At 45.2% G+C, this 26,176-nt stretch overlaps 1 protein-coding gene across 8 annotated transcripts in view; it reads left to right on the plus strand.

Annotated features, from left to right (window-relative positions):
• Positions 1 to 26,176, plus strand: part of ZNF469 (zinc finger protein 469) — a 286,315-nt gene that overhangs the window by 160,871 nt on the left and 99,268 nt on the right. The window contains exon 1 of one of the 8 annotated variants that reach the window (XM_081017732.1): positions 20,176 to 20,782. The exons of the other annotated variants lie outside the window; for them this stretch is intronic. The gene's annotated coding sequence lies outside the window, so the exon portion shown is untranslated. Of the gene's footprint in view, positions 1 to 20,175; positions 20,783 to 26,176 lie in introns of those variants that run through there. 8 annotated transcript variants of the gene reach the window in all.

The raw sequence follows: 26,176 nt of genomic DNA on the forward strand, positions 1-26,176 counted from the left end.
ACATGTAGATTTATGCAGCTCAGCTGTTACATATGCAAAATTCACACTTGTTTGACATTGCATGTGAATAACTATATGAGTGTACAGCTCAAGTGGGAACAAAAGATTGTACACTTGTTGCAGGCATTCAGCGTCACTGGTCTCATGCTGTGGAACACTCTTCCAGCAGAGAGTCAGCAGGCATTCTCGCTTTTGACTTTCAGGCGTCTCCCCCCGAAAACGTTCAAGTGCCACTTGAGTGCACTTAAAAGCCCTGCAATAGAAATGTGTTTGTGTGTGTGTGTGGGGGGGGTGTTTTAGTGAGTTGTGGCTGCTTTCCCAGTCCACTGCTAATTTTACTATCATGCGGTGTCACCCGTCCTATTTATAGGCCTGCCTTAGGACGCCGCAGCACAGCGAGTGATCATGCTGTTTTGTGCTTTTGTCATCAGGACTTTCTGTTATTACATTTTGTGCCAAAGTTACAGAGAAGCAATTATTGGCAGGACTTTGGAGGACTGAGGAGGAGGAAGAGGAGGAGAGTACTTCTTTATGCAGTACACAGACAGTGAAACTCAGTCCTGCAGGTGGCAATGATGGCCACCAACTTGGATGACTTTAAAAGAGGATTGGACAAATTAATGGAAGAGAGTGTTATCAATGACTACTAGCCACACTGTCTATGCTCTGCCTCCACAGTTGGAGGGTAGTAATGCTTCTGAATACCAGCTGCTGGAAACCTCAGGAGTGGGGAGTGCCCTGATGCTCAGGTCCTGCTTGAGGGTTTCATACAGGCACAGTGGCGTAGCGTGGGTTGTCAGCACCTGGGGCAAGGCAAGTAATTTGCACCCCCTAACCCGTGGATTTGCGCCCCCTAACCCGTGGATTTGCGCCCCCTAACCCTAACCCCCAGATGTTGCGCCCGGTGCGGCCGGCCCCCCCTGCACCCCCCACGCTACGCCACTGTACAGGCACCTTGTTGGCTACTGTGAGAACAGGATGCTGGACTAGATGGACCATTGGCCTGATCCTGCAGGCTCTGCTCATGTTCTTAAAAGAGGGACACACAAAACATAATCAAGAAGCAGAGATGAGAGAAGAAATTGCCACTCCCTGTAAAAGCAAGAGAGAATGAGCTCTGCTGAATTTGGACACTTTGACATCCCAAATGTGAAAATGGTTAAGTTCTTCTCCAGCATCCCAGCCTCAAGGGCCAAGCCCAGCATCAGCATGTAACACCCTCAGGTGTCTCCTGGAGCCTTGTTAAAATATTAATTTCACGTGGGTTTGAAGTTCTAGATCCTGATCATTTGAATTCTAGCCAAATCACAGAAAGTATAACCCAATCTGCTACTGCTTTTCAGCTGCATTATTATTATTGGGTTGCATCCGATTAAGTTCTACTCAGAGTAGTACCACTGTAATTAATAAGCCCAGGTTGGTCATTTCTATTACTGTCAATGGATCTACTCTGAGTAGAAGTATTTTTTTCTCTTTTCTTTTATGAGCTCCCTTTCACGTGACCCTCAAGGGCATCTACAATCATACAATAAAAGCAACTAAAATAGATTTTTTTAAAACAATACAAAAAAACCCCTATCTCCTGCTAAATTTTATGGCAACAGAGCCTAGGTCTTGCTAGGTCTGCCTGTGAGAATTCGGATGGGAATGGAGAACCTATGGTCCTCCAGATGTTGCTGGACTCCCAGCGTGGCCAACCTGGAATGAGGGAAGTTGTCATCCAACGACACCTGGAGAGCCACAGGTTCCACATCCCTGCTTTACACCTCTGCATATAATACCTTGGGTTTAGCATAGTTTATCTTAATTGCTTTGCTGAAAAAGCGAGACCTTACAAGTCTTTGATCAGGATTCTGCTTTGTATAGCTGATATGGTGTGTGTGTGTGCGTGCGTGCAGCTGTAATGAAGTGTGTAGAACAATAACCACATTTAGATCCAATTCTACAAATTATTGTGCTTCTTTGCTCTGAAATTTGTCACTTGGGCAGTGGCTGAACATAAGGGAAGCTGTTGACTGTAGAGGCTTGGGTGGTGGCAGCTCAGCGCTTGATCATACAGCCCCATCTGTTTGCCCCACCATCTCTTTTCCGTCATTCCTGTTCTGTACATTAATGAGGTCCCGTGCCAGAGAGTGATCTGAAGGTTCCACTATTTCTGCTTTTCCTTCTTCAATTTTTTTTTATAAATATGAACAATCTTGACTTGCACGTTAATGTAGTATCAGAATAGCCTGGCAAAAGGGAGATGCTGGAAGTAAGTCAGGAAAGTTCCTTTTTCAATCTGTTTCCATTATTCTTGGAAAGAAGGCAAGTCTTGCAGTGTATGTCTCTGTGTGTGATGGAACCTACTTTGCAGCCTCTTGGCTTGTCTTGGGCCTGGGATTAGTATCTGGGAGCACAAGGAGAGACGTATTATTGACAGCCCCCCTTTTTTTACACAAATGAAGTATTTACACTGGCAGCCTCCGGGGGCAGAATCAAGACACTTGTTTGTTAGGTTGAAACCATGGTGGCTTTGCCTCTTGGATGCAATAGCTTTGTGCTCCACCAGTTTCCATGGGCACCAGCCACCATATCTCAAATGGTTCCTACACCTTCTTGAAGTGTATCATGTATGTTGCAATAGTTGCTGCTGCACTGAATTCCTGTTTTCAGCTGTCACATTAAGAACCTAAGAAAAACAACAACAAAAAGAACATCTGGTCCAGCGTCCTGTTCTCACAGTGGCCAACCACATGCTGGTGGGAAACTCGTAAGCAGGACCTGAGCACAAGAGCACTCTCTCTCCCCTCCTGCAGCTTCAGCAACTGGTACTCAGAAGTGTTGCTGCCTCCAGCTATGGAGACAGAGCATAGCTATTGTGTCATTAAGTGCTAGGCAGAAACATCAGGTCTTGGGCTTTTGTGGCCGTTTTGAGTTGGCTGTTTTAATCATTAAAAAAAATAAATCCAGAATAATATTTTAGGTTAGATAGTGGCCATCACTGCCTCTTGTGAGAGCAAATTCTGTAATTTAGCTATGTGAAGAAGTCCTTTCTTTTATCTGTCCTGAATCTTCTAACATTCAGCTTCATTGGACGCCCATGAGTTCTAGTGTTAGAGCATCTGGTTGGCCACCGTGAGAACAGGATGTTGGACTGGGTGGGCCACTGACCTGATCCAACAGGCTCTTGCTATGTTCTTGTCATCTAGTTCTTTAGCTGGGACTCACAGCCTTGCCAACCTTGGGTCCTCCAGATGTTGTTAGTTCACATCAGCCGCAGCATCATATAGCAGTGCTGGCTGGGGCTGAAGAAAGTTGTAGTCCACCAAAAGCTGGATGGTCCCAAGCTGGCAAAGGCTAATTTCGTATGGTCGAATTTTATTCATCCTTTGTTTGCTTTTCATCTGTAGAAGGCAGCTAATTCCTTTGTGCGTGGAACTCTCTCCAAATGGCTTTTCTATCAACAGTCCCATGTTTTCGGGGGGGGGGACACTTTTGTGACCCCAAGTTTATTGCTGCCCTTTCTTGCTGTTTATTTTTAAAAAATAGATTTTAAAAATTATCATTTCTTTGGTTTGGCATGTGTCAAGCGGCTGAAATCTTTGCAGGCCCCAACGCGCCAGGGGAGCCTTGCGGGCAGGAGGAGCTTAGAGCAGGTGTGATTGGAAACAATGGCCCACGCTGGAGAGGTTCAAATGAAAATCTATAGCCACAGGCCGTTAGAATGTTTGCTGCTATGCAGACTAGAAAGGTGCAGGGTTTGGCAGGGAGCCACTGGTGACAGCCGCTCACTCTCTAGGGGGAATCACCTGCCCTTTCTGAGCCAAGGCTTCTGAGCAGTTTCATCTGCCTCCCTGCGAAAGCCCACCCCTTCTCTTCCCCGCAGCAGCCGCTCTCGAGGAAGAGCCGAGTCCTGACCTGCCTTAGCGGAAGCATCGGAGAATCCTGTGCGTGTCAATGTGATAAATAAATAGCAATAAACTCATCCTGATCCCCTGCAGAAACCTGTGGAGCTGAATGAAAATGCCTTTCTCACAGCCCCAGATGCATGCTGGTTGAATTTTGGCTGGTTTTGGTGGGGCAAAATTCATAAAGAGGGGTGCCATTACAAAGCTTGGCTCCTAGGGGCTGTTGATAAAGGAAGGTGGCGGATACCAGTGGCAACTGTCATGAAACGCTCAGGAAGCTGCAGTGACATACTCCAACATTTAACTCATGAAAATAGGGACATCCCATTTCATAATGATAATTTTACTATTTATACCCCACACATCTTACTAGGTTGCCCCAACCACTCTGGGCAGCTTCCAGCATATATAAAAATATAATAAAACACTAAACATTAAAAAGAAAACTTCCCTATACAGGATTGCCTTCAGTCAGGTTGGGGGTTGGATCACTCCATACCCTCCAATGAAAATAGGGACATCCCAAGGAAAAGTGGGACATTCCAGGATCAAAACAGAAACTGGGACGACTTCACTAAATCAGGGACGTCCCTGGAAAACCAGGACACTTGGAGGGTCTCCAGTGAGTTTTGCCCTCACATGACTTGCAATCTCCTGTTCCTGAAAATTGAGCTGGGGGGCGGGGGTGGAGAGGAGAGACATTGGTCTCTGTTTCTCCTCCTGCACCCCTTCCCCCCAAAACAAACTGAAAATGTTTCCAGTACTTATGATTCACACTGTCTCCCCACTACAGTGGTACCTCAGGTTACAGACGCTTCAGGTTACAGACCTGAACCCAGAAATAGTACCTCGGGTTAAGAACTTTGCTTCAGGATGAGAATAGAAATCGTGCTCCGGTGGCCCGGCAGCAGCAGGAGGCCCCATTAGCTAAATTGGTGCTTCAGGTTAAGAACGGTTTCAGGTTAAGAATGGACCTCTGGAACGAATTAAGTACTTAACCCGAGGTACCACTGTATCTGTTCTTTATTGCTTTCCCCTTCCTGTCAGCAAGTGCCAACCACTGCCCCATGTGGTGAGTCTGGTAACTACAGCCTCTTACGGAATAACCTTCCAGATCTGGCCTGGCTCCACCCACCCAAACTGGCTACTCACCCTCTGGACTCAAAGGAGTATAAAGTACTTCCTGTCCAAGCAAAGCATTGGTGAAGCAATAAGGTCTACTGGTGTATTATGTTGGCTAGCCTAACACAGTGGACCTAACCCCCAGCTTGTACTTGTTTTCCCTCTGCTCCTGATTGCTATTTGGTCTCAACTCCTGGCTTGTTTCCAGGTCCTACTTCCAATCTTAATGGCCCTTCAGTCCTGGCTGCAAGGGAGGCATTCATGGGGAGTTCTGGCACCTCTTTTTCTAGAAAAATAGCACTGCTTTTGTCTGTCCAGAATCTTCCAACATTCTGTTCCATTAAAAGGCCTTGAGCTGTAGTATCATGAAACAGGGAGAAAAACCTCTCCCTATCAACTTACTCCACACCATGCATCATCATTTTTTAAGCCTCTGCCATGTCCCCACTTGCCTTTTCTGTAAATCAAAACCTCCCAAGTGTGGGTTGAGTGGTGTGTGTGCAGCTTGGGAGCCTAGCCAGGCTGGCACCATCAGTAGCTACAGCACAAATGTTATGACACCCTGCAAGTTGCCAGTTGATTCGGAGACTTGATTGGTGATGTGTCTTGCGTCATGTTTATTTATGGACTGAAGGCATCATCCCCCCTCCCCGGCCTCCTTTCACAAAGGAGTTCAGGAATCCCCCTGAAATCTGTTGCTTTTTGGACCACGCTAGCTCATTTGAGACTATGGGCTTGTGGCTTTTACTGCTAGGCAGGATGGCTGAGCCAATTAGGAATATAATAAGCAGACAGCCCAGAGAGCCTGAGAGCTGGCCTAGGCTGCAAGCAAAAGCTTTGAACCAAATTGAGCTTGACTCTCCATAAAGAGCTTTTTTGGAGACATTGGGCCTGTTTACATCAAACGCTATCATGGGACAGTCGTCTATTTTTTCCAAGAGACTCTGTGGCCAGGATCGCATCATGCAAGTGTGAGATTTGGCACCAGATGCTGGGTCCAGTATCCTGAGAATCTCGAAATGAGCTTCTAGCGCTTAGCAGCCACAGAGATAAGGCTGGGAATGATTGGGAAATGCCTGGTGGAATTTCTGAAGCCAGACTGGGACTGAGCTTGGCTGGCGGAGGCCAGTAGACTGCATCCGACCTCTCCCTGCTCCAGTGTGGCTCACAGGAGCAGAAGAACAAAAAATGTTTACATATTCAGGATGTATAATTCAACTTTTTGGTGTGGAGCAGCGGAGTAGCCCTATAGATGTTACTAGATTCCAGTTCTTACCATTTCTGACCAGTGGCCAATCTGGCTGGGGTTGATGGGAGCTGAGCATCCTCCGAAATGCAGGAGTTTGGCTACCCCGGTGAAGAGTCTGGATTTTTTTCGGTCAGTGTCTGTCCATGACTGAGGCTAATTTCGTGGTAAAGTGAGTGTGTGTTTCCTTTCAACTTAAGGTTGCTTGGCTCTTTCATTGTTCTAGGGTTACAAGTTCTCTCTCTATATTTTCAACTCGCAGAAGCATCCTCCCACTCCAGCGCTGCTAGGAGCCGCCCCTACCATCAGGCAAAGTGAGGCCACAGTCTCAGGCAGCTGATTTTGGGTGTTATGAAAGAGCAGGAAGTTGTTAGCTATTTCATTTTTCATTTTTGTGTTTTAACTGCTGAGGAGATAAAAAGCAGTACCATCTCAGGTATGAAGATAAAGCGGTCGGCCTTGGATGCTTTGTGCCATGAAGAATGGAATGAGTGGCAGTTCAGGCAGCAGAATGACTAGTGATGGCCCTCTCCAGGAGTGTGTCAAATATTTATTGCGGGGTTGAGGGCTCACCACATTCTTTCTCCTCTCTCTAAATCTAAGGCCAGACTAGTGGATAGATCAGCCTAGTATCTGTGCCCTTAAGTGCAAGGTGGCTTTTTTTAAAAAGAACTCAAATCACCAGTGTGCTCAATGCATATTGGGACCCAAGCATAGTGGGATAAATTCTGCTGTGTGGCCCTAGTGTGGATCCCACCATTAATCTGCATAGGGGAAAAAAATCCCATTTGCTTCATGGAAGCTCCTCACCCCCATCCATGCAAATTGCTGCTGCAATTTGCCCCTGATGTGGATTGAGACCCTAGCAGCGTTAAGAGGTGCAGGAAGTTACCCCCCACCCACCCCTATGCTAGACTCATGATCCAGATTACGTCCTTCCCACACTGGCAATTTGTATCTAAACCCCCTGCACTTAAGTGTATAGAAACAGAACTAAAGTATTGTCTAAAGTTTGGCTCTCAGTTCATAAGAACGTAAGGAGAGCCTGAATGCTAGACCAGGCCAAAGGGGACCCATCTAGTCCATCAGGCTTTTCTCACAGTGATCAACCAAATGCCCATGGGAAGCCTGCAAGCAGGAACTAAAAGTACTTGTGACTCCCAGCAACTGGTATTCAGAGCCTTACTGCCTCTGACAGTGGAGGGAGAACATAGTCATTGTGGCCTTCTCCTCCATGAATTTGTCCAGTCCTCTTTTAAAGGTGTACAAGTTGGCGGCCCTCACTACATCATCTAGGAGCAAACTCCACAAATTAACTATGTGCTCTGTGAAGAAGTACCTCCTTTTGTCTGTCCTGAACCTTCCAGGTTGTAATTTGGAATTCCAACGTATGAGTTCTTTATTTTGATCAAGATAGATGGAGGGATACCTAGTGGGAAATGCACCAGCTGATTCAGCGTGTTTCCTCTCCCAACCCACTCCAGGCTTTCATTTTCTAATTCCTTAAGAAAGCTACCATGATGCCCACTGCTGAGGATCTATGAATGAGGGGCTCAAAACAGAGCTGAGCCAACATTTCTCAGAAGACTCCCCCCCCCGAAAAAGCATCTGAAATTTGTTTTTTCTCCCCTTGAAAAAGAAGGCCACTTTGCAGAATTTTCTCTGAGTAGTCTCCGAACAATGTTAGATTCAGGGTATTTGTGAAGGATGCAGACTGGTGCCTAGGCTTCCAGCACAATTGCTGCTGCTCAATATTGTAGCAGTGCCACCTTCCTCCCCTAAAAATAAGGCTTGGGGAGAAAAAAGAATATTCTGCTGCTGCCACTGCTAATAGAGAGCCCCACAATGAAACCAGAGAAGGAGAAGGACCATTGTTCAGTGGTGGAGCATCTGCTTTGCATGCAGAAGGTCCTAGGTTCAATCCCCAGCATCTCTAGGTAGGGCTGGGAATTCATTCTAGTCTGAAACCCTGCAGAGCTGCTGCCAGTCAGTGTAGCCAATACTGAGTTAGATTTGGCAAAGTTCTTATACAATCATACTTCGGGTTACAGAAGTGTTGGATTGCGTGATTTCGGGTTCCGCACCATGCTGAACCTGGAAGTACCGGAACGGGTTACTTCCACGTTTCAGCGCTTGTGCATGTGCAGAAGTGCTAAATCGCACTTTGCGCATACGCAGAAGCACTGAATCGCGACCCGCACGTGCGCAGATGTGGTGCTGTGGGTTGCGAACGCTGTGGGTTGCGAACGTGCTTCCCGCACGGATCACGTTCGCAACCCGAGCGTCCACTGTACTTGGAATAAGACAGCTTCACATGTTCTTATTGGAGAATTTTTCTGCCTCCTGGATAAATTCAGTGTAATGGACACCCCATTTCCCCATGTGTCTTTGCCTCCAAATAGGGAGGAGGATTTCCAGAGCCGCTTTGGTGCACCACTCTATTTGCAGAGTTTGACTGCAGGGATGGAATTGCCACAGGTTGGTTGATAAGCTGTGGGTGACTCACCCTTTGGCAGCAAGTGTGTTATGAGTATGAATGTCAGTTTGTCAGAGTCTTTAAAGCTGTTTTAACATATGAGTGAAGGGTTTGTTTTTTACAAAAAAACAACAACCCTAATTCCTCTGTTTTTAACAGTAGTGTGCTCCAAAAAAAGGGAAAGTGCCAAGGGGCAGATGGATGGGAGGGAGGGAGGGAGGGAGGGAGGGAGACTGAAGCTGTGCCCAGTTTCAAAAGGAAGTTGTGGCCCTTCTCCAACTAGGCTGCCAAGTAGTTCAGATAGGAGCCCAAACTGTTGGGAGGCGGGGAGAAAAAAACACTGAGTTTTCTCCAAAGGAATTTCGCCCATCAGGAATGCTTGTCTTATGTGGCTGGAAGGGCAAACATTTGCCCCTGGAGCATCAAGGAACTGCAGAGATACAGTGTATAGGCCATGATGGCTAGGCTCTGCCTCCACAGTTGGAGGCAGTAATGCTTCCCAATGCCAGTTGCTGGAAGCCACAGGAGAGGAGAGTGGTTTTGTGCTTGAATCCTGCATGTGGGTTTCTTGCAGAAGTCTGGTTGGCCACTGTGAGAACAGGGTGCTGGACTACATGGGCCACAGGCCTGATCCACCAGGCTCTTCTTAAGTTCTTAACACCAGAGAGGGTTTCTTTCATGCTAGACTTTTGGGACTGGCCAATAAGACTCCACATACCACACCAGTGTCTGTCACTTGCTTTCCACACCTTCAGCTTTTATCATTCTCACCCCTACCTTTCCAGCTCTTCTGGCGAAGAGATAGAAAATGTTCCACTTGTTCAGATGGGCTTTCGTTGGTTGATTGCTTTCTGGCAGGTTTTTAATTTCATCTGCTGATCCTCTTTGTCTCTTTTTATAGCCCGAATTCCCTCTCTCCATCCCTGTTCCATCACTCCTGCAAAGCCAAGAGCATGTTCCTTGCATTTGTTGGCCCAGCCTGGCTCTGGAGTCACGCTTCATTGCGTGCACACAATTTCATGACAGCATCTTGCTTGGCTCTCTTGCACACCAGCCCTCATGTGACCTGCAGCAGCAGCAGCAGTGCTGGTGTGGAGGGCGCCCAGCTCTGGTGAGGCACGTGACCATCACTTCGGCATTGTCCTTTGCTGAAATGGAGGGGGACAGGCGGACTCGCCCAGTGCTGCTGCTGCAAGTCTCCTTTTGGATGTAAATTTGGAAGCAAACAAACCCAGGGTGGAATCTTGCCGTCTGTTGTGAATTTTTCAAATAACGGTCAGTAAATGACTGAGAAAGCTCTCAGAGTAGACTGAGAAATCAGTACAATATGTCCATGAAACCCAGACTTGCCTGGGAACATCCTTCATGGTGTACAGTCTCTCTCTCTCTCTCTCTCTCTCTCTCTCTCTCTCTCTCTCTCTCACACACACACACACACACACACACATGACGTGCTGTCCTTAATTAAGTACAGCCACTAGCGATTCTTTGACCAATTTTTAATTAATGGTCTCCCCACTTCCTTGCAGCTAAGCTGCATGGAATGTATACAGCACATTCCCATCTCCTGGCGACTTCCTGGTAAGGATTATCCACCTCATAACTAAATGTGCCACCCTTGCACTGGAACAGGTAAATCTGTCATTGTCACACCCTTCACCATAGGGTCCCATGGTGGGTTACAATAATATCATAATGCAATACTGAAATCAGTTAAAACAATTTCCAACCTGGATGCAACCCAGTCCAGAGAGACAGAGTGGATGGGTGCACAGCAGAAAGCTGTTTCTGTCCCCTCCCCTCATCCAGCAAGTGAGCTAAGCCTCACATTATGTTTGGGTCAGTTTAACTCATTCTGTTGCCTTCATCCAGTAGGTTGGGACCCTCAGGTGGATCATGAGGTCATCCCAGGTGTGTTGTGGCAAAGCTGTTGCTGCCTTATTAGACTCCAGCTAAGGCTGACCAAACTAAAGGAGCATTACATGCGGTGCCTGGATAAAATGCCTTCTCCTGATGACACACACATTTGATCAATTTCCATGAGTGCTGCAAAGCGGCAGGAGAGAGGCAAGAGCATTTTTCAGTAAGAAAGATATTTTTGGCCAGCTGTATGCAAGGAAGCTCTCTGTGGAGCAGGGACATTCTGTTCACTTTCTAGTCTGTTTCTTTGGTTTTCTAGATTGCTCCCAGAAGTGTCTACTGCTCTGGGTAGCTTGGCTGTGCAGTGCTTGCCATCATTTAAAAAAACAAAAACTACTGGTTTTCAGTAGTTTCTCAGTCTTTCAGCTACGAACAAGTGTAAAAATCACCAATTTTCATTTAGTAGCAAACCTAAGGCAACACTATGTCTATTGCTCGGTGAATTGTCATTTTAGGATTAATAATGTTCTATTAAGTATAACTCAACAGTGAATATGAGAAAGTGGATCCCATGTTGCAGGCTGTCATTGGGCACCAAACTGGCTGCACACTACACACCATACATCCAAAGAATCAAGGAAACTGTTGTTTACCCCTCCCAGAACTACAGTTCTCATCACAAATTACAGTTCCCATGATTCTTGGGGGGAAGGATGTGCCTTAAAGGTGCCTTAAATGCAGTGCTATTTTTCTAGATAAAGAGGTGCCGGAACTCATCATGTACACCTTCCTTGTTCTCTTAGAATGGCAATGGTGCCCACCTGAGAAGTACCAGAACTGAGTTCCAGTGAGTTCCAGCTGAAAAAAGCCCAGCTTGTATGGTGTGTATGCAGCCACTATGAGGTTTGGACAGTCTGTTAGTCTGCCTGCATGTCTGGCACACTCTTGCCTGATACAGCATGGTTTATTTTGCAAGCACTATTTTGTGGATACCATGTTTTTACTCACATCCCCCTAACACCACCAAGTCTTTTGTAGTCTTTGAAAAAGAATGTGTTGGCCTGGCTCTCTCCTGTGTATTTATTCTAAAGATGCCTTTGTTGCAAGTGAAGGAAGGAAGAGAAGATTTGTCTGCTGGGTTCTGCAAGGACAAAAAGTGGAGAGGTGGGAGGGAGGGAGCTACCTTGACCAACTCATCATATTCCGCTGACTCCATCACTTTCTGTATTTTCTCAAAGATAGAGGTAGCACCTATCTACTGTCCCATTCACACCATACATTTAAAGCGCTACAAGCCCACTTTAAACAGTCCTGGTTTCCTCCAAACAATTATGGAGGCTGTGGTTTGTTATGGGTATTGAGAGGAGACCCCCTATTCCTTTCAGAAAGCAACAGTTCCCAAAGTGGTTTAACAATTGATCCCTCTTCACAGGGAACTCTGTGAGGGGAATGGGGGTCTCCCAACAACTCTCAGCACCCTTTAGAAAATGCAGCTCCCATAATTCTTTGGGGAATGACTTTAAAGTGGTGTCATAGTGTTTTACATGTATGATGTGGCTTGAGTTGTACTCAAGCACACCCACTGAAATTAATGGGCCTGTGTTAGTCAGGGGCATTGTTTACTTTGAGTAGGAATAGCATCGCATGCAATCCACAGTGTTTGTGGTTAACTGGGCTGGCTGTGTTTGCTTTTGGGGCAGGTGGTCATTCTCCAGAGTGCATTGTTGGTGAAATACCTGCTATCGTAATTATCCCAGAGATACCCACTCTATTGCTGCAGATTTGTTGTGGTGATGCAGATTTGATGGTTAGCTCAGGGCTGTTTCCATTCTTGATTTGCCTTCCTTCTGCTTTCACAAGTTATGCAAGATTGGCTGGAAGCAGGAGACAGGGCAAAGGAAAGTGAACTGTTGGCTCCAGCTGAGGAGCAGCATCTGAATGCCAATTGCTGTGAATCACCCCTGGAGGGAGCTGCTGCAGTTGTGTTCAAGTCCTGCTTGTGGGCTTTCCAGAGGAGCCATCTGGCTGGCCACTGTGGTAAGGCCTCTTTTGGCCTGATGCTGCTGTAGGGCTCTTCTTCTGGTCCTAGGCATCATGAGCTTCAAGGCTATTTCCTTCCCATCAGGAATAGGAGGAGGCTGAGCAGTGCCACCCAATTCTTGGGTGATGCAATGGTTGTGTTGTACTCATGCTGGTCAATAAACAAAGCGATTAGGCTGGTGATTCTCTGTGGCTTTTTGCTTCTCGTATACTTACTGGCCTCGTGACTGCTGCGTTTTGTTTTTGTTTTTGTTTTTTTAAAAAACAAATAGCTCACTCCTTTTTCTGCTAAAGGCACTTGGGTTAGTCATAATTAATAAACCCCAGTCAGTCAGATATCATCAATAAAGTGTCAGTGCAGTAAAGAGAAATATATTAAATTGCTGCATTTGCTATGGTAAAACTGCATACTCTCCAACATGGCGTCCTATTCAATAATACTGTAATAATAATACCCCACCCATCTGGCTAGGTTTCTTCAGTCATTCTGGGTGGCTTCCAACATGTATAAAAACATTAAACATTCAAAAACTTCCCTATACAGGACTGCCTTCAGATGGCTCAGGGGTCGTATAACTCCATACACCCTAACATTTCTCCAATGAAATAGGGACATCCTACCATACCCTCCAATATTTATCTGATGAAAATAGGGATGTTAAGGCAAAATGGGACATTTTGGGAACAAATCAGAAAGTGGGACAGCTTCTGTAAATCCAGAACTGTCCCTGGAAAATAGAGACACTTGGAGGTTCTGAAACAGTTGTTAAATGCCTGCCCAGATCAGTATGTTTTTGTAGTACCTTTGAAGTTATACAATAGTTTGGGGGGCGGTTGAGGGGGGTCTCAAAGTAGGTAACTGTTACTTTCTTTGTAGCACTGCATAGGGAAAGAACTGCGGTTCAGTTGTAAGGCATCTGCTTTGCTTGCCAAAGGGTCCCGGGTTCAAACCCTGGTGCTTCCACGTAGGAATCAAAAAGACACACACTGCAGCTGCCCGAAACCCTGGAGAGCTCTCTGGAGTTGCTTCTCCCTGCAAAAAAGGAAGAAGTTCGGCCATCTTTTTTAAACACACGCACACAAAAACCACAAAAATCATCAAGCTTCTAGTCCCTAGTTAGGAATGTGGGCCCCATCCCATAGCTTAGCCTAGTTCAAAGCAAGGGCTTATTCATACTTCCTTTGCTCTTTAGCTCTCAATAGAGCAAAAGGCAATTTGAGTTATCTCCAGATTGACATTTGCTCTGATTTAGCACTGAAAAGTGGGTTTTCCCTGGGAATGGAGCAGGGCAAGGGGAAAACTGCTCGAACCCGTGCTTTCTAGGCATGGGGTAAGCAGAAGTGTGGATGAGCCATAAGCCTATTTGTATTGCATCCTCCTGTGGGTCAGACTGGACAGCCCTGGGCTCTCTCCTGACAGCTCCTTGTCTCTTTGTCCACCCCAGAATGCCGGATCATGGACAGAATACCAAACCCCACCCTTGTGTGATAATCCTGCAGGCATGCAGAATACTCCCTTAAGAGCTGGCTGCATGCTGGAATGGTTTCCCCCCTCCTTTACATACCAGGGCTGCACTTACACCAGGTGTGAAGCTGACAGGTCCTTCAACTGCATTGGATTTCTTGGGAACTGAGGAAGCTTCGCTGCACCCCAGGATGTTTGGGCTGGCGTCCATGAAATTCAGCTGGAAAACTTGCAAGAGAACTCTTGCGGCAACCTGCTGAGAAACCCGGGTGTGAGGGGAAGATGTCCTCGCTGACACACTCTGTAAAATATGTGACCTGCACGGGCAGACTGCTATGGACAACAGAGCCAGCCCATGGCTCCATCTTCAAAAGAAAGGCAAAATATTTGAGATGAAGGGTCTGTTGGGCTGAGTGTTCTGCCAGTGCAGAATGTAATCCTGGGCAGAGAATCCAGCACCCCAAACATTTCAGCTTCAAATAAAGAAAAGAAAGAAAGTTCAAGTTTCTAGTCCCTGACGAGCAGCAGGTTGGGCTAGAAGCCTGCTTTGAACATGACCTCTCTAATCCCGTCGCTCCTCCTCCCCTCTTTTCATACCTCGTTGTGGTAGATCATGCATCCACACTCTTTTTCTTTTACTTCTTGGTTTGCAGCTGGTGGGGGGAGGGGAGAAGCAGTCAGGGGCTGGATTTGGTGTGAGGAACTCCAGTTGCTGATTCATATTCCATCCTTTTTTATGCCTTCAAATATAAACCTGAAAGTATGTGCGATGCCTTCTGGCTCCCAGAGTCACAGTCATCATGTATCTGCTGTGCAATGCCTCTGTATCATAATTGAACTTTGGGGGCCGAAAGGGAGAGTGCTGTTGCACTCAGGATCTACTTTGGAGCTTCCCATAGGTGTCTGGTTGGTCACTTTGAGAACAGGATGCTGGACCAAATGGGCCACTGGCCCAATCCAGACTGAGAGCTCTTCTTATGCTGTTATTTGATGTGTTGAAACCAGAAATGAGAATGAAAAAGGGGAGTACTGAGCAGTATTCATGGTCATCAGGAGATGGCACAGTGTACCTTCCTTTATGGAACATATTAGTGCATCTAGCTCAGTTTTGTGTACAACTTGGTGTTTTGAGCTGTAGTTCAACATCAGTCCCAGTCAGAACAGCGATGGTTCGATTCAAAGCATGAGTGCTCTACCTTTGAGCTATGTTCCTTCCCTGCACTAAGTTTCTTCTTTCCCATGGCTAGCAGAAGCCAAAATTAATTTTATGCATGTTTGCACATGTTATAGAGGCTGAAAAATTAAGATTTCTGGTGCACAGAATCAGCATGGTGTTTTTTGCATAGCGTAGACACAAAGTGATGGAAAGATGGAGGCTGGGAGTCCCAAAAATGTATTGTTCCTCAGGAACCAGGAATGGGGTCCTGTAGTAAGAGTGGAGTGTTTGGGTGGGTCATGCTGTAGCGTGAGCTTCCCGTAGATGACAGCGGCACAGTCAGGGTGCCATAGCACTGGTTCGTACATCTTTGATCTGTCTTGAATCTCCAGTGTGGCACTACGGACCTCCTTCCCCTGCTCTTGCCTCCAGCCTGTCATCCTAGTGGGGAAAATACCTGGATGGTTTTGCCCCCAAATCATGACCTACCTCACAGGATTGTTGTGAGGATTAAATGAACCATGTATGCCACCTTGAGCTCACTGGAGGAAAAGTTGAGATATAAACCCAATAGATAATAATAGGTAATATTATAAGAGATAACAGTAACAACTACTACTTCCAAATCTTAAGCTTGCCACTTATTTATTTGGATTTCAATTATTTGAAAACATTCATACACCACTTCATATATTTTTTAAAAATCTCCAAATGGTGTACAATATAGGAGCGGTGATACCAGTAAAAGTGAAAGTACAACTTAGAACCAATAAAATAGCAGCATAAAAACAAGAATTCAGATGATTCAAATGCATGAATATGTAAAACAGAATCCAGTAGTCTTATGAGTCATTTCATCAGACTTCATGTCTTTTTAGCACCTGTGTGAAGGATAGAAATTCAACAGGCAGAGTGTTTGCCAGTGTAGCATGACCATGACAGTGAAAGCGTCATCTGTTGAACTATGTCACGCTTATGCTGCCAGGGGAGGAAGTAAAAGGAATGCTTGTGAGCTCTGCAGGTGAGGTTTCCTACACGTCAGGCCTTTAGTTTAACACAGGCTACATTTCCTGCCAGAGAAATCCTCAGCAAGCCTGAGGTGGGGGGCAGGGGGGTGGGAACGATCCATGCGTTAGGAGTGAAACACTTTAGACTCTCCAGGTTTCCATTCCAGAGGGAGCCCACATCTCCCTAACCTTGGATTCCTCTCAGCCTCTCAGAGCATCTCAGCACACAGCTGAGGCTGTGAATCAGTTGTCAAATATGTGGGTCATCTCCTGTGCAGTGAAATGGATGTCCAAGAGAGCCTCGCTTCCCTGAGGTCATTCCTGTTCCGTCCGAACACGGCCTCCAGTATTGCCGGGTCCCGCAGCTGTTCTTCTCACCATTGCGCCTTTATGCGCTCTCACCGCTCCTGCACATGAGGCCTCGATTAGGTTTCAGAGCTTCCCGGGGGCCAGTTTTTGTTTTGTTTTGGGTAGGTTTTTTTGTAGCATTTGTAGCGGAGGGGTGCTAATTGAATAAGAGTGTGGGAGGGACTGTGTTTTTGTTGTAATGCTAATCGGGTGACATTAATGCTTCCAGGGTTGATGGTGTTGGCCCAAAGCTGTGATAGTTCTGGGCAGATTGCCCAGTGCCACATGTGTGGAAGAGGGTGCATATGAGCACACACACACATGCCAGTTGTGTGGTGCTTTTGAGTCATGCTGGCAGTATGTGACAGTTGTAAGTTGATCACACTGATTTAGAGCTGGAAGAAACTCAAAGGCAGATTTATTATAATTATTATAATTACTAATTAAAATTGAATTATTAATTAAATTATTGATTAATATTAATATTATTAAATATTGTTGAAGGAATCTTCCAGTTGCCTTCCAGTCTTCCTTTGTTAACCCACTGCTTCCTTCATCTTCCAGTGTGAACTGATTATATAGTTTCTTTTGGTGTTAACTGAGCCAAAATTTATCAGAATGGAACTTTCTGAGAATTTTTTTTTTTTTTTGCCATATCCCCTGATTGTTAGAGAATTCTACCTTCCATTGATGAATATTTGGCCAAATCCCCTCCTCTGCCTGTAAACAGGGTGAAGGTTTTTTTGGGAGGGTTTTCTTCTTTCAGCTCAGAACCCCTAGTCTTGATTACCCTTCAAACAAATATAATCAAATTTAATGAAAAATTGCTCTTCAGAAGTTTAAATTGGCATCTCCTGCCAAAGTTCTCTTGGTGTCATTTGGGTCAGCAACAGAGTGCCCATGAAGACTGAAATATTTTCCCACTTCTTTCTGGAAGTTGCCATATTAATGTTCTGTAACAGGGTTGCTTGAGAGGATATAGGCACTCGCGGAGGAAGAGGAGTGCAGGGGGAGCATACCGCCTCCAGCAGCGCGATCCCAGCAAGGTGCCATCACGGCTGTCCCCCCCGCACCTGCGCTGGGCACCCAGCAGGCAGCCCGCCCTGCCCCCAGGATGCACCCCCCACGGGGAGCACGCCCCGCCCCCAGGATGCGTGCCAGCCCCCAGCATGAAGCTCCGCCACTGGACGTAGGGATAGAGTTTGCCATCTGCGTTTCTTCACAGGGCCTGGTCCTTTTTGTTGACCTTTCATAGCTGCTGAGTGTTCTTAAAAAAAGAGAAGAAAAAAGATTAGGGGGATGTTGAATCAGATTTAGAGCTAGAAATTGCAGCTTGTGGAAAACGTGATTTGACCACTGTTCTCTAACCAGGTGGGGGAGAAATCAAAATGTATCTAATCCACATGATGCAAATAAAAGCGAACAACATGTGATACTCCTGGAGGGGATGTTTCAAGAGGGCATTCCATACATCTGTACTGTTTACACACAATTTAAAAGCTGGAGTGCTGAGTGCCGTCTTGGATCACATTCAAGGACATTTTAACTGTTGCAGCCATGTGGTGTGACACATGGCCTTGATGCTGTGGCATGGCTGTCACGTTTAAATGTCTGCAACCACACAGCATTGGATCATTGCTCCCCCCCCCCCGATACTGGGATGGGCAACACTTTCATGTTAATGATGCATGTTTCTATTGATTTATTCTTGATTAAATTTCTATTCCACCCTTCCTTTCCAAAGGAGCTCAGCAAACAAAAGTAGCAAAATAATTAAACATAAAATGAAAACACATTTAAAACTTTTTAAAACATCAAAGGGCATCTCAAAACATTTTAAAACAGTCTCTCTCGCAGCTAATAATTTGCAGGTTATCAGCAGTGGTATGTTTCAGCCATCAAATGCCTGGGTGAACAGGAATGTTTTTAAATTCTTCCTGAATGTTAATAACAAGGGAGGCAGACACACTTCACCAAGGAGGGCATTCCACAAATGGAGAGCCACTAACAAGAAGGCCCTGTTGTGAGTCAATGCCAACTGTGCAACATTGGTCATGGCCTTTCACTTCCAAGCTTTTGAATGTTACAGCCATGTGGGTGGGCGGGGGGCAAAATCCACAGCAGCATTTGTTTAAAGAGCACTTTGCTGATGCAATGGTGGGATATCCTGTAATTTTTCCTGAGTTCTACTTCCTGAAGCATAAGGAGAGCTTGTTTCCATAGGTGGACAAAGACACCCTGAAAAAGGGAAGAGGGATCTGTATTTATGCAGCGTTCAGGACCCAAAATCTTTTCCATTCTAGTCTCCTAAATTCTTCAATTGATTCCTCTCTCCAGAGTTGATTAAAATATTCAGAGGTTTCCTCTGGCCTCTCATGGGATGTGTCATCTCATTTGAAATTGCTCCTTTGGAAGTCAGGAAACCCTCTGTGTTGACAAGTGACATATCAAGTCGGGATGAGCGGGGTATCCAGAGGCATTCAGACGATTACCTCTCAGCTGGAGCTGTGGGCAGTGGGCTGGGAACAGAGCCAGACCATTGTTCCATCTAGCAAAGCTTTTCCTGGGATCAAGGCCAGCCCTTCCTTTAGACAGAGTGAGGTGACTGCCTCAGGTGACACCAACTGGGAGTGGTGACCTCTCAGGTGTTTCTCCTGAGCACTTTGGCTGTACCCTTCTGTTTGAGGGCAGGGCTGTGTGTGCCACATTATCTGTCCTGCTGCCTTTGGGTATTGGACTGAGATTGAACTACCAGCCCAGTTGGCTTCTGCACATGGAATGATGCAGGTACCACCTTGTCCTTCACCCCAGAGTAGCAAAATGTTTTGGGCTAGACCTACCAGGGTTTCAAGCGGGGTGGTGGTGTCTTTCCCAGCCCTGCCTGAGATGTTGGTAATTGAATCTGAGAACTTCTGTGTTCAAAGTTACTTTGATATAGTCCCTCCTTGAATTTGGGGGAACCCCACCAGCAAGAGCTGGATTAGTGGCAAGGCTACTATAGAGCGGATGATAAGGCTGTCAATGGGTACTTGTCACAATGTCTATGTTGTACCTCTATGACTGGTTTTCAGTGGCCACACGGCTGACTATGAACATTCAGAAGCCTGATCGGCCTGCTGGGAAGGGGCTGATTTTGGCATCTCCATGCTAGACATGCAGTAAGAGACTGTACGGGTCAAAGAGTTACGATGCAAGGCCCCAGAACATAGTCTAGCACCAGTCTGCCCCTGTCTCATTTCAGCCACCTTTGGGTTAGGAATATGTTTCCAGGCGATGAGCCATGGACATCGATAGGATTTATTGCTCTTGGCCCATGTGCTGGAGTTCGAGCTCTCACTCTTGTGTTCTTCTCCCCACCTTCACCCAATGCTCCCTTCTGCTCACCTCACTGGAATTTTGCCTCTCCTCTCAGAGTGAGGAAATGGTTAAGCACTCCAGAATTTTGATTAGCAGAGAGCCTTAAAGTCAGTTTAAAAAAAGAAAGCAGAAAAGACAGTCTGAGAGAACTATCAGAAGCATGCTAATGAGGTGAAGTCATCAGCAGACACCAGAGAGGCTTTTTCATGCCTCTTCCTCTGAGGACGAGGACGACGGTCACACTGTAGGACCTGTGGAAGGATGGCTGCAGGTGGGCTGCCCTGCAGAAGAGCGATGGGCAGAAGCCTGCCATGGGGAGAGATTCCCTGCCTTCTCGGAAACCTGGACTCCAGTGCTTTTTAACCCAGTGATCTCTCTCTCTCCAGAATCTGAGTGCTTTCCCCCAGTCCTGAAGGCTGTCGTAGGGAGGGAATAGCACCAGGCAAAAGGGAGAACGTGGGTCTGCAAAACAGAGGGAAGTGGGAGCATTGTTTTGGAAGGAAGAGCTCCTCACCGCTGCTGGGTGGATTGTGGAACGGCCTGGGGTGAGCGCTTGCTGCTCCGAATGTTTTTGTATATTTTTTTAAATAAAAAAGTAAAAATCTGCAAACGGCAAGGCTCCCCATAAGCTGTGCACCTGGAAATCTACCCCTGCTGCAAAAGAAGCCCCGTGGGTTCTGTAAGGCAACAACGGGCGAAGGAGCACCGCTCACTGATGTTATCTGCTAAACCATTAACTCCCATGCCAGACAGACAGGGGGGAATCCCCACTCTGTACTTCAGAAGGGAGCGCATCAAGGAAATAGACCAGAAAGGTAATTAAAATCTGGTTTGTATGTTGCAGATTTGGAAATTAGCTTGTGTTACCTCTTGGGAATAAATACCAGAAATTTAACAGGTCCTCGGAAATAAGCATCTGTATCCTGCCTGAGGTTTTGTTTTTTTAAATAGACTTTCCTGTTAATGTGGACTGCATGCGTGAAATGGAGAACTGTAAAATCGCTTCTCTCTTCCCGTTTCCCCCCTCCCCCTCCCTTTCTTAAAAAGTGCTGCAGGGTTAATAGTTCAGTTCAGGGGTTAAAAGCCAAAGAAAATGTTTTCATTCAAGTCAAGGGAGCCAATCCCTCAGGGACCTTCTCCTCTGCAAGCTCCCTTGCAATTAATGGGCTAGAGCACAGCAGGGGTGCCTTTCATTCCCACAAGCAGGAGAAGCTATTGATGGACGGATTGGGCTCGATGGGTGCAGGCCAATTTAGTTGCACTTAGTTCCTACTGAAATCAAGGAGACTCGAGTTGCAGCTAACTTTTGCCCCATGGGTTTCAACGGGGCTTTAAGTTCAGCTGACTGTGTCTGGATCCAGCCCACTGTCTGCGTGCTAAAGCCAGCAGAGCACAGATGCTTTCAAAGAAAACTCTGCAGCACTTTTCAGTTCCTAGATTACCGTACCTCACTAGACATTCCCTTTCTGCAGGCGTGCATTTTCTGCCGCTTAAGCTTGTGAAGCAAAAATGTACCAACAAGAAGCGTGCCATTTAACCCACACCTATGTGTCAATTAAATGGATATGCTTAAGTTCACCAGGCATGTGTAACTGTGGCCTGGACAGCTGCCAAGGATTCCGCTTTTCAATTAGCTTGCATTAACCCTTTGGGGAACCCTGAGAATTTTGAATTTATTTATTAGAATTCCTTGTTTTATTATTTTTTGAGGTTCCCATTGCTTGTCAGTGCTTAGGAGAAAAGAAAAACAACCCCTTTTGAAATCAAGCTAGCATCTCTTCAGGGCAGCAAGTGAATATATTTTAGGAAACCATTTGCAATATTGCTATTCAAAATAACAAATTGTTAAACACTTACAAAAACAAACAAACTATTTTGCTTTTTATAGATTGTATCAAACAGGCTATTTTCTTATAGTTGCCATAAAGCATACAAATAATTTTATTTCCAAACAGTTTGTGATGGTGCATTGGGCAGACAGTGTTTAGATATTAACATTCCTTAAAAAGAACATGTGCTTGTAAGAGTTATGAGCTGATTTCTGATTTTTGTATACAGGGAAACTTTTGTTTTTAATAAAAGTGTTACTCAATTGCAGGGTCTAAACACACTATGGAAACTTTTGTTTGCTTTGAAGAGAGATAAAATCAGACTCCACCACCTGCAATTGATGAGGCTATATCTGATGTGTTGTTGCTAGTAAAGGCATTTCAAATATAAACTTTTAATAATATAGCATTGCCAGTTACTTAGGAGGGATTTTGGAGGTGGTGACTGGGATTAATATTTTTCTATTAAAAATTGGAAGTTACTTGCCATTCCTATGGCAGCAGGATTTGACGCACGGTCCAGTGGGGAGACAATGGGAAATATGCACGATATAACCACATTAATGCAACTTCCAAAGAGGTGGACACGCTTGTTGTTTCTAATGCAACAGATTAAGGGTGGTTCCAGGAGACCTGTTTATTGAGCATTTATTCTGGATTCTTTGCATGGAGATTAAGTGATGTTGACTATTTAATGAGCATTCACTCTTTTTTTTTGGAGGAAAGCATAGATGACATTGTATTAACGCACATTTCCCGAGGCCTTTTTCTGTCACTTTCCTTATTGCAAAACAAACAACAACAAAAACAGTCACGTTTGGGGAAAGTGGGTTTCCTTGTGGAAGACTTCCCAATCAACCATAATTCTGCAACCTGAATTTTCCAGTATGTGATTGAATCCCAGCCCCAAATAGTGACCGTTTGGAAGTATTATTAAGAGCCTTACAGCACTTCAAGACTACCACATTTATTCCATCATAAGCTTTTGTCTGGGTTCAATTTCTTTGAACCCGGAAGTTGCCTCTGATCCATACGCTGGATTGCAATCCATCAGGATGTTTCTTTTCATCCCCACCTAAACTGCACCTTTGGACACCTCCAAATCATTACCGTGCAGTTCCTGTAGGAATAGCTCTACCTGCTGCCCAACTCCCTCCTGTGTGGGCTGCCCTCATTGCCACATTAGGAAACTCCCATCCAAAATGCCATTGCTAGCTACCAAACATCAGGCCGAGTTCGATTAACGATGGGAGGTGGGGTTTTACGCTGCATACAGATCCTAAAAAGTGAAATTTGCACAAAGGGTTGTATCCAGCTAAGCCCTACTCAGAGCAAACCCACTGAAATAATTGGATTTAAGTTAGTCGTATCCATCAACTTCAGTGTGGGTCTACTCTGAGCAGGAACTTGCATTGGATGTTCCAAACTTTACATTGTGGTGAGGAAGGTTTGATGGTTTCTGTCCTCAGAGCAAAAGTGAACCGTGCTGGATGACTTTAAGCAAATTTCTGTTTATAAGGCAGGAGGATGGACTTTTGGGGGTCTTCTTCATCCAGACACTCAATAAAAGTAATATTTAGGAATGAGGATTATGGAGGCTTTTGACAAGGAGAGTTTTGGTTATAAGTCTTGCTTATGGCAGAGTTTTAACCTGTGAAATCTCATCCAGGGCAAACGTCTAAGATTCTGTCGGGGGAAATGCCGCCAGTTCGGAACCTAGCAGGTTTTGCTCAGTAACAACCGCTGTTAATTAATTCACAAGGTCAAAATAGTCACAGGGCCATATCCAACTAACCTCTACACAGAGTAGACCCAGTGAAACTAATAAAATTAGGTTAGCCATGTCTATTAATTTCAGTGGATCTAACTCTGAGTAGGACTAGCATTTGCTCCAACCCACACTCAAGGATCTCCCATGTAAGATTTGTCCGATCTATTTCAGAGAGTTGACTTGATTCACAAGTGAGTTCCATATGAAAATGCTCCAGCATGCATGGAGCATCACACATGGGGCAGTTGCCACATTACCTTTCACAGATCATGTCAAATGTGCACTGTGGAGATTTCTTGCACTGTGTTGTAGATGAAGAATTTCTTTGCCTAGGAGAGAACTAGACGAGCACTCTGTCCATGCAGCAGAATCTCGCAGGAACGTTCCAAAGCTATTGCGGTTTTCATGGCTGCTGATTTTGCCATTGTTATTTTGCTCTGTTATTATTATCCTTCTGTAGCCATTTTTATTAACTTAAAGTTTGTTTTTATGGATGTTTGCACCCACTGTGTAGGTTTTATCCTTTTATTCGAAAACTGGCAGAAAACAAGGTGTTCTTTTTTACAGACCTGTTTAATAATAGTTTAATAGGTTTTAAAACAACAGCAACAAATTGATTTTTTGTTTTTTGTTTTTTTGTAAGGAGCTTTGGGAGCCAGATGGTCCCAAAGCAGGGTATGCCTTTTTAAATGAAATAAAGAAAACCAACCACAAATAAATTCAGATATTTCCCCACTGCAGCAGATGTTGAGAGTGATCACATAGCCACGGTTAAGTTTACATTCCCTGGGGGAAGGCCCTGGTTCCAAAACTGCCTATTTAGGTTTAGCAAGGCCGTCTTCTCCCAGCCTCAGTCTTCTCTTTCTGTAATATGGGGATACTGGCCCAACAGAAGTGGCAAGTTTGAAGATTACTGCGATGATGTGCGTGAAATGTGTTGAGAACTCTGAAACCTTCTATATAAATGCTAGTTTCTGTATTTAAGAAATGTTTTAGGCTGCAGGGCATAACAGTGATAAAACAGCAGTGTGTAAAACTGCAATTAAAACAGATGTGGTTCAATCGAGACAGCAATAAAATAAAATAAACAAAGCAGATAAAACAGTGTTAACACCCACTCCCATTACATGCTGGAATGCATGGGCAAATAAAAATGTCCTTCCTGGAATAAAACCACAGTTGCACCAAGGAAGCCTCCCTGAAGAGGGCATTCCATAGGACAAGGGATGCTATTGCTGAACAGAGTCTCTTTCCAGACATCACCTACTTAATTTCAGGTAGATGGGGGACCCAAGAGGGCCCCTTCAGATAATGAATGCAGGGTCCCTCCCAAATGTTCATGTTTCCCCCACCACCATGCCCAGCAAAATGCGGCCTGGCTTTCTTTATAGAGGCATGGCTAGGGATGGGCGAATCTGTCAATTTCAGTTTCTCTCAGTTGCTTTAAGTTCAGTTCTTTACATCTCCACATATGTTTGTGCATTTGTGTGTTTTTTTGGGGGGGGAGTGTCCTCATGAATATTTGTAAGCATTGTAGTGTGAATGGAAACTAATATGCACATTTTTTTGCAAGACAGTTTCTTTTAACGTAATGTTTTTCTGTATGTTCTTTTCACTAATATATTAGTAATATGCACTAATATGCATTTTTATGCACGTTGAACCTTAATGTATGCCTTTCTGTACACATTACTTGGCTGGAGAACTGTGTTGCAAAATTCAGGAAAGTGATTTTTTAGGGAAATTCACAGTAAAATTCTGACAAATTTCCATGAGGATTTTTTTCTAAAATAAATTTTTAAAAAAGAATCTACATTCCCTGCTGTGGGAATGTGAAGAACTGAACTTAAAATTGAAAAAATGAGAAACAAAGAAACTGAAACTGACAGATTCAGCCATCCTTAGAACACAGGTTCATTTTCGGGGTGCAGTCAAGCTCGTGGCCAACATGTTTTATGGCAGAACTGCCAAGGCAACAACAGAGCAGTTGACTTGTTGGAGAGGAAACAAATGCATCATTATGTTTTGATGTTGAAGCAGCAGTGGAAGGTGGGAGCTGAGCCCTTTGAGAGGAGGCATCTCCCTCAATGAATTATGTCAGGAAGCTGGAGGCTGGGATCTTCCGGTGGCTTTTGGCACACCTGCCTTGCGTTCATTCTGTCTAGAGCACAATGTCTTTAAGTTGAAATAATGCCAATAGAACTTTATAGCTCTGCTGAAGCAACAGGCCCTTTTGCGCATAAGGGGAGGCCTTTCACAGGCCTTCTGGGAAGCCTGGCAGAAATCTGTTAGGGTTGTGGTAAGTGGGAGGGTCACTTCTCCCTCCCCAAATACAGTGGATTTGTGGAGGCAAACATCCTAACAGATAACTCATGAGATTTATTTTCTTGGGACAATCTCATGAGGAGGAATTAGGAGGAATCTGGTGTACTCCTGTGCATGAATGGATCCTGTCTGGTGAGGGATGGGATGGATGCTGCCAGTTTTCATATATTTTTGTAATGTGAAGGCCTCATTGCAGAATTTTTTATTATGCCAATAGCGTCCTAAAAGAATTCTGTGTTTTCTCTATACACACAGAGTCGGTTCACCTAACGGTCATGATTCTA

Source organism: Podarcis pityusensis (assembly GCF_964106645.2).
Source record: "Podarcis pityusensis genome assembly, chromosome: 8".
NCBI classification, from domain to species: domain Eukaryota; kingdom Metazoa; phylum Chordata; class Lepidosauria; order Squamata; family Lacertidae; genus Podarcis; species Podarcis pityusensis.